Source organism: Camelus bactrianus, chromosome 8 (assembly GCF_048773025.1).
Source record: "Camelus bactrianus isolate YW-2024 breed Bactrian camel chromosome 8, ASM4877302v1, whole genome shotgun sequence".
Lineage (NCBI taxonomy): Eukaryota > Metazoa > Chordata > Mammalia > Artiodactyla > Camelidae > Camelus > Camelus bactrianus.
This window is the reverse complement of record NC_133546.1, coordinates 62,902,412-62,915,057: the sequence shown is the minus strand read 5'-3', so window position 1 is coordinate 62,915,057 and position 12,646 is coordinate 62,902,412.

Below are 12,646 nucleotides of genomic sequence, written 5' to 3'. Positions count from 1 at the left end.
ATGTTGCTACAAATAACAAAATTTCATCCCTTTTATGGCTGAGTAGTATTGCAATGTGTATGTGTGTGTATATATATTATATATACATATATATATATATATATATATTCTTCAAAAATGGTTGATTTTATGTGTAATGTAAAACTGTTAGTTTCAATTCTATACCGTGTTTCACACATATATAAGCATATATAACTTTTACCAAACTTCCAAAAATTTTCTATGCATGAACAAGTGCAGAGTTCAATTTGGCAAATAATTAGGCTTAGAGAAACAGACAAAAAGAAAGAGATGACCAAGGCCAGGGAATCCTGATTGTTTAGGGCTGGGGTGGCAGCAGAGGGGCCTGGACTTAGGTGGCCCCTTCCCCAAAGGATGGAGGGTTGCTCCTGCATTTGGCTACAACCAGTCTCAGGCAAACACACTTTTCCTGTGTAATATTTGGACTAGTTGTTTTTTTTTTTCTACAGCATTTTATACTTTTTGAAAAAAGGAAAGTGTGATTTAAATCTCTACCCTGCCAATCTACCAGAGCAAGAGCGAACCATCTCACCGTGAACCCTGTGATTTGACATCAAGATTTGCAGAGAAATAGCAGCAGCACCGAGGATTTCACATTCCTAGATCATGATTTTTCTTGCAGATCTTAACATCTTTTTGGATTTATCCTCTTACTTGGGTCACTACGAACTTTGGGGTTATGCGCTTAGCTTCCTTAACAGGTACGGTTATTTAATGACTAAACAGATATTTGTTGGATGAATGTTTGAATTTAAATGACATTAAAATGGTGCCAAAGGATCTCTGAGACCTAGCGAAATTGTCCACAGGCTCCTCGCAGAACTGTATAATTGGACGGACTTTTAACATTGTCTAGTCTGACCCGCACAACCTCCCTCCCGTGAGTGCATCCACCTTCCCTGAGCAGCTCAGGGAGCTCGCCACCACACGGCATGGCCTTCTCTGCTTATGATGAGCTCTGACCCTAATATGCATCTACTTCCTGTCACTGCCAAAATCTTTGTCTCCACCAAAATGGAGGCCCTGGGCAGAATTAAGTAACAATTTTGTGTTGGGTTTTAACCTCAAGCTTGTCACCAGCTTCCAATCTCCCGCAGTGTGGTGCGACTGGCCTTTCCCAGCCCTGTGGCTCCCACTAGAACCATCATCTCTCACCTTCTCCAACCTCCGATCAAATATACAAGTCTGGCACCCTATTTGAAATAACTCTGATAAACAATCTGTACACTTTAACATAGATATCCCAGGAAGAATGGCTTACTCTGACGAGGGTGTTTTTTTTTTAATCAGTATGAACCAAAAACATTAACAGGTAAGAGTGAAAAAAATTGAGGGCAGTTGGAACCCTCTTTATCCCTTATCCCTTTATCCCACTCTGTGAGCAGCTCTGTGTTGCACATTTGTGGGGAGCTGGCTCGTCACCTTGTTTGTCCTGACCGCCCACTAGGTGGAAGACTAGAGCATTTTGCTCCCCTGCCTAGTTCCAAGTTCTCAGGCACTTGTTTTCGAATATATTCAAATATCTAGGTAGATATTTTTTAAAGTTCTTTCTCCCTATTAAATATTAATACCATAAAAAGAAAATAGTTTTCTTAGTTTTGAGAAGGGCACAATTGCTACATCTTATAACTTGGTGCGTGTTTCCTGTGAACAGCAGGTGTAATGGAGGCTCAGCGGTAAGAGGCTGCGATTTGGAGTCAGGCCATCCACAGTTCGAATCCTAGCACATGTGCCTTTGAGAAAGTCACTTCTCTGAGTCTCAGTTTCCTCACCTGTAAGGTGGGCATAATGATACCACATTTCAGGGTACTTTTGGAGCCCAAATATTCCTGTCAAATAGAGGGTGCTCAGTCTATACTTATTTCCTTTTTCCATCCAAGGGGAATTTTTGTGGGGAAACTTCCATTAAAAATCACTGATTTCCTTTAAAAATAAATAGGTCTTCATTGACCAATCTATTAAGCTACAACAAGAGTAAACACATACTTTGCCAGGCCTTGGCAGATCGGGAAAGGGCTTCCCATCAAAGCCTGTCCCAAATTGAAGTGGTGAAGCACTTGTGCTGTTAACAAGTATGAAGCCGGCTGTGCTCCTACTGTGCACTTTGCCACCACACTGCCCTGCCTCGACTCCCAAATACGCCTTAACTTGGACCCGAGAACCTGACTGACTGCTAGAAACAAATGTGATTCATTCCAGTGTCACCCTTGAGACATTCTGCTGCCAGCTGAATTCATTCCATGGCTAAACCAAGTGGCCCAGAGAGTCACTAAAGTCACTGAAAGCCCCTGGCATCATCTTTCCCAAGAGGTCAATATTCTAAAATGTGATTGCAGAATATCAGGTCAGCTCCAGTGCAGAATTATTCCCTTCTCTCTGCCTTTACTTATGCTATTTATTTTACCTCTAAAATACTCTCCCATCATGACTCAAAAAGGGCAAATTTTCAAAATTCTGCGTAAGATTTATTTACTTCATGAAAAGAGATAACCATCTTTAAAATTACTCTTCCAGCCTGCAGGTCTGTCTGCAAGGATTGGGTTAATTTGGGAGTTTATGTTCCACTTATTTGTGTCACTTACTGTTTTTATTAGTCTTGTCTCTTTAAATACTGTAGATTGGATATTCCATGAGGTCAGAGGTCATTTTTTGTTGACTTTGTAAGTTTCCTTAATGTTCAACACAATATTTATAATAAGATTAATTCACTGACTAATCATCACAGAATTCTTTGTCACTTTCTTGTCTCCATTTAAAAAAACTTTCTTGCCCAGATCTTCTTCATTTTTTCATTATTTCATCCATTTATTTCTTCATTCAGCCATTTTTTTCATTCAATAAATAATTATTAAATGCCAATTAAGCTCTAAGCACTGGCCTAAGTCACTGGGAAACACAAGTGAATACAATACACTCTTTCCTCAAGGGCTCCCAATCTTGCTGAGAAAGATGGATTATTGTGATGTAAAATGATTAGTAATTAAAAGGCCACTGTAATACAAAGGGACCAGTTATTAACTGAGCAGAAAAGGTCAGAGAAAGGATCACAGACAAGGCGGCACTGGGGAAGTGCCCTCAGTTATGCATATGAGTTCTCATACAAACAGTATCAGGGGGTTGTATTCCAAACACAGAGAAGAATAGTCATCCCTCAGTATCCACGTGGGATTTGTTCCAAGACTCTGCAGATACAAAAGTCCATGGATGCTTAAATCCCTTACAAGTCAAGGTTATACACCCTTAGTGTATACACAAAGATACACGTCCTTTCCCCAGATGCAGAGCCCAAGGATACGGAAGGCCGACTGTGTATGCAATGGCATCGTGTTTTTCACCAGGAAGCACAGGAAGCAAGTCGTCAGTGGTGGGAAGTGAGGTTAGTGAGGTAGGCAGGGGGCAGAACCATGAAGAATCCTGGGAGCCATAGAGAGGAGTTGGGACTGATTCCCGTAGACAGTTTGTGTTGGCAATGACTTTTAAATCAGAGAGACAGGACTTGCTCTCCTCTTACTAGCCTATTGATCGCTCATATCATCAGCTGAATCAGACTTACCCTAAAATGCAGTCTGACATTTATGTCTTGCCTGAGCAAGCTACTTGCTCTTCTTTTACAGAGGAAACTGTCTAATGATCAGCCCTGAGACAGTATTTCAGAGAATGGTGAGCATCAGAACAGGAAACTGTATTTCACGTTCCCTGTTTAACATCCGCCACTGGACCCACAGCTGCAAGAGAGCAGGGACCCTGTCTGTTTTGTTGACCCCTTTATCTGGGTGTCAGGGTCAGTGCAGGCTCACAGAAAGTAACCAACAACTGTTTGTTGAGTAAATGGATGAATTAATGAATAAACCTGAGTCAAGATCAGACTACTTTGGAGCAGAAGTATCTTTTTTCTATTGGGTGGGAATTTGAGTTGGTTCACTAGAAATATCTCTGGATTCCACCTTATTTTGAACAGGTAACAAAGTCTGGTTTTGGTTTTTTCCCCACTGCCTACTTAATTGTCAAATATAAGGTAGCTTCTAATTTGTCATCTGTCCTATAGGCCTTGGTCATTATGACTAGAAGAGGGATAGTCCCCAAGGAAGTTGGTTTCTGAATTATTTTTCTTCTTCCCAGATCCCCCTGGATGGCCAGGCTGGTACTATAACAACAACTAAGCTCTTCTGTCAAATTTCCTCTGACAGAGATGTTTGTTTATTTGTTATTTACCCTTTTGTCTAAGTGAATTTTTTTAATTGAGATGTCATTGACATATAATATTATATTAGTTTATTAATGTCATATTGTATTATTTTGTATTTTATTAGTTTATTAATGTTATATTATAAATCAACTATACTTCAATTTTTAAAAAAAGAAAAGAAAAAAGAAAATATACAACCATGGCCCCTGTCTCAGAAAAAATGTGCATGAGAGGAAAGACAAAAAGAGTCTTCACTGCCAGATGTCCCTTTGTGACATGAAACAAGTTTGGGTTAAGAGAAAATAGTCTCCCTGGGCCTTCCTGCTTTTGCACAGAGGTTATCTGGATTTTTGCTTCTTCTCCCTTTTCCTCGCTCGAACCCACAGCCCACCCTATCCTCAGCTTCTGGACTTCTCTGATATTTCCCTTCCCGCATCCCCAGTTTTGTCTTTAATCTCTTCTCTCTCCATTGGTAATTGACCTCAGATTCTTCAACTGTGCTTAGGCCAACCCACTCCCCAACTTTGGATTTAGTCACCCATAACTAGTCACCAACACAGACAAGATATCCTTTTAATTTGTCTACAAATTTGGTTCAATATCTAGTCCAGTGGCACTCCACGAACACGAAAACAAACAAATTAAACACGTAGAACTGGAAACATACCTTATAACTCAAATTGATTGCTGAGGGCTTTTGTTTAGTCTTGTGAGGATGTTGACAGGGTGCTTGGCAGGAGCTGGGGAAAGAGGCAGCACTCAAAGCCAGGCTCATCTTCTGAGAGTCCTTGATAGAATGCGGTCTGTTGGGCAGTCAGTCTAGGTTTCCCATTTTACTTTTTCTCTGAAATAATTGACTCACCTTACTTTATACACATATGTATTTCTTCTCTAAGATTACTCTGCCTAGAGACAGATGCCCTGACTTCCTTGTATAACACTAATTCTTTCTTAGTAATCACAACATTAATGAAGATGGTTTGAAGATTTTGGCACACTTGTTATAATACTATTAATTGAGTTAAAAATACATGTAAAACTGCCAGTGTGTACCTTGATTTACCATTTTAAAAGTGAGCACATATTTTCCACCACATGTTGCTATTCATTAAAGTCACTGTTTTGAAGGATGCATAATTAGAGGAACGGTTCAGTCAATGACACAGAGTTTATCTTTAGAACAAGCTTACCTGGACCATTCTAGAGGCACTTACAACCTGTGTTCTTGAGCACAACTAAAGTAACTAATTCATAAATTTTTTCTTCTTCAGGCCGTTATCCTCCCATATTATAGAAAATATGAAGTTTACAAAATAGAAAGAGGAGGAGGAGAAAGAGAAGAAAACAATCTCTTTGGTAATACCATCACCCAGAGGAAAAAAATTATCAACATTTAGGTACACAACTTCCTAGTCACTTTTCTAAGCATAGTCATATATATTTTCCTATGCCGTAAACCAGGGGTCTGCAAATATTTTTTCATGAAGGACCAGATAGTATAAGAAGTGCTCCTTCAAAAGGCCCTGGTGATCTTTCTTCATCAGTCCTTTCTCCCCATATAAGCACCTTCTCAAGGTTTTTTACTCCCCAAGCCTCGCACAGAGCTATCTACACAGGGCAGAATCCTCACTGGCACAAGGGGCTTAAATGCAACTTCTAACCAAAAGCTGACTGAACGATAAGCTACACTGATCCAAGGGCAACTACTAAAAATCCAGGATTAATAAAAATCACAGTCATCCCTGACAATCTGGAAGATAAGCATGTCTGACCAAGGTTATGTACTCTCAAAAGTGACAAGGATGGGAGAACCAATGCTACTAACCTCTGGCTGTACAGGGAGCAAAATTGTAAGCTCCCTAAACTGTAATAGATGCCTCAAGCCACACACCATAATAATAAAGGGTAAAAATCTAGCTGGCTGAGGCACTTAAGCGCAGCCTTTGACCAATAAATGGCTTATTCCAACTCAGGGACAACCCCTAAGTAGTGAAGTTAAAAGATAAAAATAAATGTTAAAAACTTCTGAGTTGAGAAAAAAATGCACACTGTGGGAGAAAGAGAATCATAGAATTAGTTCAACCAAGTCACTAAACAAATAACCAAAATGACTATCTTAGTCTGTTTGGGTTGCTGTAACAAAAAAACCATAGACTAGGTGGCTTATAAACAACAGAAATTTAGTGATCACAGTTCTGGAGGCAGAAGTCCAAGAACAAGGTGCTGACACGTTCAGTATCTGGTGTGAACCCGCTTACTAGTTCATAGATGGCCAGTTTCTTGTTGTAAAGAAGGGATAAGGGAGCCTCCTGGGCTATCCTTTATAACGGCACTAATCCCATTCATGACAGCCCCATCCTTGTGACCTAACCACCTCTCAAGAGTCTAACCTTCAATTACTATCGTGCTTGGGATTAGATTTCAACATATGAACTTTAGGGGAACACAAACATTTAGTTTATAGCAATGACCAAGCAAACAACAATGACCCTGGGGAAGGGGGAGTAGAAACAGTACCCAGAGTTGCTGTAATAAATTATCTAAAATGTTCAGATTTTCAACAAAAATTTTGAGACATGCCAAGAAGCAGGAAAGCGTAACCCATATACAGGGGAAATAGAAACAAATAATAAAAACTACATTTGGAGGGGCCCAGATAATCCACTTAGAAGATAGACTTCAAAGCAGCCATTATTAATAAGTTTAAAATGCTAAATGAAATCATAAAATTTATTTATTTTAAAAATAAAAGGAAAGAATAATTATAATGACTTATAAAGTATAGAACAGCAATAAAGAAGATAGATATTATAAAGAGAATAAATTGGAAATCTGGAATGAGAAAGTATAATAACCAAAATGAATAATACACTAGTAGGACTCAACTGTATATTTGAGCTGACAAAAGAATCAATCAACAAACTTGAAGATAAGTCAATAGAGATGATGGAAAGTGAAACAGAGAAAGAATGAATAAAGATATATAGAACCTCAGAAAAATATGGAAAACCATTAAATGCACCAAGATATCTGTGACAGGAGTACCAGAAAGAGAGGAGAGAGAGACAGAGACAGAAAAAATTATTTTAAAAAGTAATGGCTGGAAACTTCCCAAATTCAATTAAAAAAAACATTAATCTACATAACAAATAAGTTCAATGATCTCCAAACAAAAACAAGCAAAGAGATTCAACACTCAAACAAATCATAGTAAAAAATGTTTGAAGTCAAGGAGCAAGAGAAAATGATGCAGCATATGTGGGAGAACTCAATAGGAATAACAACTGATTTGTCAATAAAAACAGTGTAAACCAGAAGAAAGTAGAATGACATATTCAGAGCGCTGAAAGAAAAAGAATGTCAAAAAAAGAAACTTAGATCAAGCAAACTAACTTTACAGGAAGAAGGGGAAACAAAAATTTTCCAAGATAAACAAAACTGAAAGAATTCATTGCTAGCAGACCTCCCTTACAAGAAATACTAAGTGAAATTCTTCAGAGTGAAAGCAAGTGACAACACAGTAATTTCAATCCATATTGAAAAGAAAAAACAGTAAAAATAATTATGCATGTGGTTGCAAAAGGCAGAATAATTGCATACTTTTTTCCTTCTTCTCTTAACTGACTTAAACCATAATTGCATGAAACAATAAGCATTTAATTGTATTGCTGGTTCTATAACACATGGACATATAATATATTTGACAATCACAACACAAAGGAAGAAGATGGGAACAAAGCTATGTTAGAATAGAGAATGGCACCGCATGGTAACTTGAATCCACAGGAAGAAACAAAAGAGAACCAGGAAAAGTAATAGCTTTTCACTGTTGAGTATGATTTCAGCAGTTGCCTTGTTATATGTGGCCTTTATTATGTTGAGGTATATTCCCTCTATACCCACTTTGTTGAGAGTTTTTATTGTAATTGGATGTTGAATTTTGTCAAATGCTTTTTCTGTATCTATTGAGATAATCATATGGTTTTTATTCTTCATTTTGTTAACGTGGTGTATCACACTGATGGATTTGTAAATGCTAAGCCAACTTGGATTCCTGGAATAAATCCCATTGGATCATGGTTGTATGATCTTTTTAATGTATTTTTAAATTCAGCTTGCTAATATTTTGTTGAGGATTTTTGCATCTATATTCATCAAGGATATTGGCCTGTAAATTTATTATCTTGTGGTCTTGTTTGGTGTTGGTAACAGGATAATGCTGGCCTCATAAAATGAGGTTGGAAGTGTTCCATCCTCTCCTATGTTTTAGAAGAGCTTGAGAAGGATTAGTGTTCATTCTCTTTTAAATGTTTTGTAGCATTCACCAGTGAAGTCATCTGGTCCTGGCCTTTTGTTAGTTGTAAAGTTTTCAATTACTAATTCAATCTCCTTACTAGTAATTGGTCTATTCAGATTTTCTATTTCTTCATGATTCAGTCTTTGTAGGTAATAAGTTTCTAGGAATTTATCCATTTCTATTAGGCACGAAAAGAAATGTCTTCAAACCGATAAAGAACATCTAAGAAATGCCCATATTTACGTCATACTTAATGGTAGAAGCCTAAATGCTTTCCCTTTAGATGAGGAACAAGACAAGGATGCCTGCTTTCACCACTTCTATTCAGCTTTGTCCTGAAGGTTTCAGCCAGGGGAATTCGGCAAGAAAAGGAAATAAAAGGCATCTAGATTGGAAAGGAAGATATAAAGTGATTTCTATTTTCAGATGACATGATGATATGATCTTGTATATAGAAAAGCCTAAGAAATCTGCTGAAGGAAAACCCATAGTAATCAAGTTTGGCAAGGTTGCAGGATGTAAAATCAATATTGAAATATCAATTTTACTTCTTTACGCTAACAATAAACAATACAAAGTAAAATTAAGAAGACAATTCCATTTATGATAGCATCAAAAAGAATAAAATACTTAAGAATAAATTTAATACAAGAAGTGCCAGATTTTACACTGAAAAGTATAAAACATTGTTGAAAGAAATTAAAAAAGACTTAAATAAATGGAAATATATCCCATGTTCATGGATCAGAAGATTTAATATTGTTAAGTGACAATAGTCTCCAAATTGATGTACAGATTCACACAACTCCTATCAAAATCCCAACTGGCTATTTTGCATAGGTTGACAAGATGCTAAAATTCATATGGAAATGCAAGGGACCCAGGATAGTCAAAACAATCTTTCAGAAAAGAAGACCGAGTTAGAGGACTCACTTCCCAACTTCAGAAGCCACAGTAATCAAGACAGTATGGTACTGGCATAAGAATAGACATATAGAGCAATGGAAGAGATATGAGAATCCAAAAACAACTCTTACACTTATGGTCAATAGATTTTCTAAGAAAGCGTTAAAGCAATTCAATGGGAAATACTGAGTCAAAGCAATTCAATGGGAAATACTATCCTCAACAAATGTCCATTATCCACATGCAAAAGAATGAAGTTGGGCTTCTTTCTTTCCTTCAAAGAAGATATACAAATGGCTAATAAGTTCTTGAATAGATGCTCAACATCATTAGCCACTAGGGAAAAATAATTTAAAACCACAATAAGATATCATTTACACCATTAAGAGAGCCATAATGAAAAGGACAAGCAATAAGAAGTGTTGACAAGCATGTGGAGAAATTAGATCCCTCATACACTGATGGAGAGACTGTAACGTGGCTAAGGTACTTGGGAGAACAGCAGAGTGGATTTTTATTTCACTTAATAAACAAACATTTCTTGAATCCCTGATGTGTGCCAGACATTTATACTTAGCACTTCCGATACAAGATAGCTAAACTATCATCCTTATTATTACATGCTGAGAGGCCTGTAAACAAAAGATTGTCACACAGTTTACCAAGCCCTATGTACTAGGCTTGATGTTGGAATAAAGGAAGAGAATAGCAAGGAGCTCAGAATGACTGATGGAGTTTGAATCATGCAGAGAAAATGTGGTGTAATCTTCTAGGCCGCTGAGAGCCACTGAATGACTTTAAGCAGGAGGTGGCAGTAACACATCTGCCCTGTCAAAGAACTCTTATGGTGATAGCGTGGAACATGAACTGGAGAGAGCTGACGAAGTCCTAGCCTATGAAATTATCTGTGGGGTGGATAGGAATACATAGATTCAAGTGGCATCTCTGATTAAAACCTAGGGGATTTAGTAATCAGTTGAATGTGGGGTGAGGGAAGTGGAGAAATAGTATATGGTTCTCATAGTGGTGTTCTAGTAAGTGTTTAACAACTGGCTCTCTGAAAACAAGAGTGTGCATATGTAAAAGTACATAAATTTATTACAAATTTTACTGATATAAAGTGTGTGCAGCACGTAACTTTTTTTTTTAAATAAGATATTCAGTATTCTTTCCTGTAAATTTCATACAGGCAATTGATTCTCACAGAGTGCGTCCATCAATTTTTTCTGAACTCTTATATCTGTGGTCCACCTATAGTTGCAATCTACCCAGAATTTGATAAATGAAGTTGCATCACAATCTGTTGACTCTTTACCCAATAGAAGTATTTTCACTAAATCTGACAGGTGGTCTCTATTGAAATATTTCCCCTAATTTGCAGAATTTGCCAGTTTCCGTGCTGAAAATATTCCCACTGGAGCTGATTTCAAGCTACTGATGTCATGCTGCTAAATAGGGAGAAAGGAAGAAATGCACAGTAACACTCATCGTATAATATTTCCAACACATGGTGCAAGATAAACTCTGGAGCATAGGAAACAGTAAAGCTATTAGGAAATGATGATTTTCAAATATTTATTACCCTTGGTTTTAGAATAATTTATAAAATTATAGTTTTATATAGTTTAAAACTTAATGATGGCTGTGTTTTAGCAACTGCTTTGCAAAGTTCTGAATTTGTAAAAGTTGACTTGTGTGAGCTGGAATGAGCTGTTCACACCACTGCACCCAGATGTTCTGGCTTGGCTGACAATTAAGAATGGAGGATGAAAGGACATGCACTTTGGATTAAATTTAAATACAGCATCACAAAAACACAAAGTTAATCTTTTTTAATGCATGTAGCAATATTGGACTCAGTTTATGTATCAATAACACCATCAACAAAAACTTCTGGCTTAAACAAGGTAGAAGTTTATTTCTCTCTCAGGTAAATCCAGAGGGAGGCTGCCTAGGCTGGTATATTGCCTACGGGGTCATCAAGGCCTAGGTTCCTTCTGCTTTTATGCTTTACTGTCTCATGGTCTCAAGTTGGCTGCCTGAGCTCTGGTTATCACATCCACTATCTAGCCAGCTTAAAGGAGGGGAGAGGCAATGGAAATACAACTCCTTCTATTTAAGACATTTCTAGGAGGTAGCAAAAATTTTTCCATTTAAATATTATTGGACAAAACATAGTTACATGGTGCATCTAGATTCATGGAAGACTACGGAATAGGGTCTTTTAACTGGATGACAATGTCTGGCTATGAATCAAAGTTCACATTTACTAAGGATAAACAGATGAATGAATATTAGGAAGCATCTTACAGTCTCTGCCCCAAAGTTTTCATTTTATTCCCATTGACTTACCAATGGTAATGGGAAGGAAACACAATGTACCTTAAAATAGCCCAACCCATTCAGAGGACAATGTTTTAGTTCCTGAAGTGTGTTCTGCTCTGGTCCAACCTGGTCTGCCATCATCCAACCTGGCATGGGCTGTGCCCCAAATAGGCTGGAGACATTTTCTCCTCATTATCACCTTGTTAAGCAACCCCCTGCCTCTGAGGCATGTTCTGGGATCTTAACGAGGTGATAATGAGGAGAAAAATGACGTGGCAGTCCTTGGTCTGGTCTAGTCCTCATAGTTCAGAGGAGATCCAGACTTTAATTAAAAATACTTTGCTTTGATATAAAACTTTCAGAAGACATTTATTTGATGTGCCTAAATAGAAGGAAACAAGAAAAAATGTGTTTTTCTATGAAAACATATGTTAAGAGATGTCATTTTCTCATTATTCCAACAAAGAGAGGTGTATTCCCTGAAAGAAATTAGTAATTATAAGAAAAGACACAAAAATGAATAAGTAGGGGTAAGGAAAGTGAGAGGAGAAAACAGACTTAAAGTAAAAGAAGAACGTGTGTTCTACATCTTAGAGAGAGAACATTTAAATTGTCCCTCCATTTTCATCTGACCATCTGGTGCTCTGTGGTCCTATTCTCTCTAGAAAAGTGTCTGAAAGTGTCTATTACATCTAGGTGTTTGGTCCATTGGTGCCACTTCAACTCATTATACAAACCAGATAATTCATTCAAAATACAGAAGTTTTATATGACATTTGAAGAGTATACTTCACAGTGATTAATTGGAAGGGCTAACTTTATTTCTTTAAAATGTGATTTTGGATTGTTTGCTAAATGCAAGGGGTAGCTTCTTTATTACTTACAAGTGATTTTAAAATCAACCTACTCCA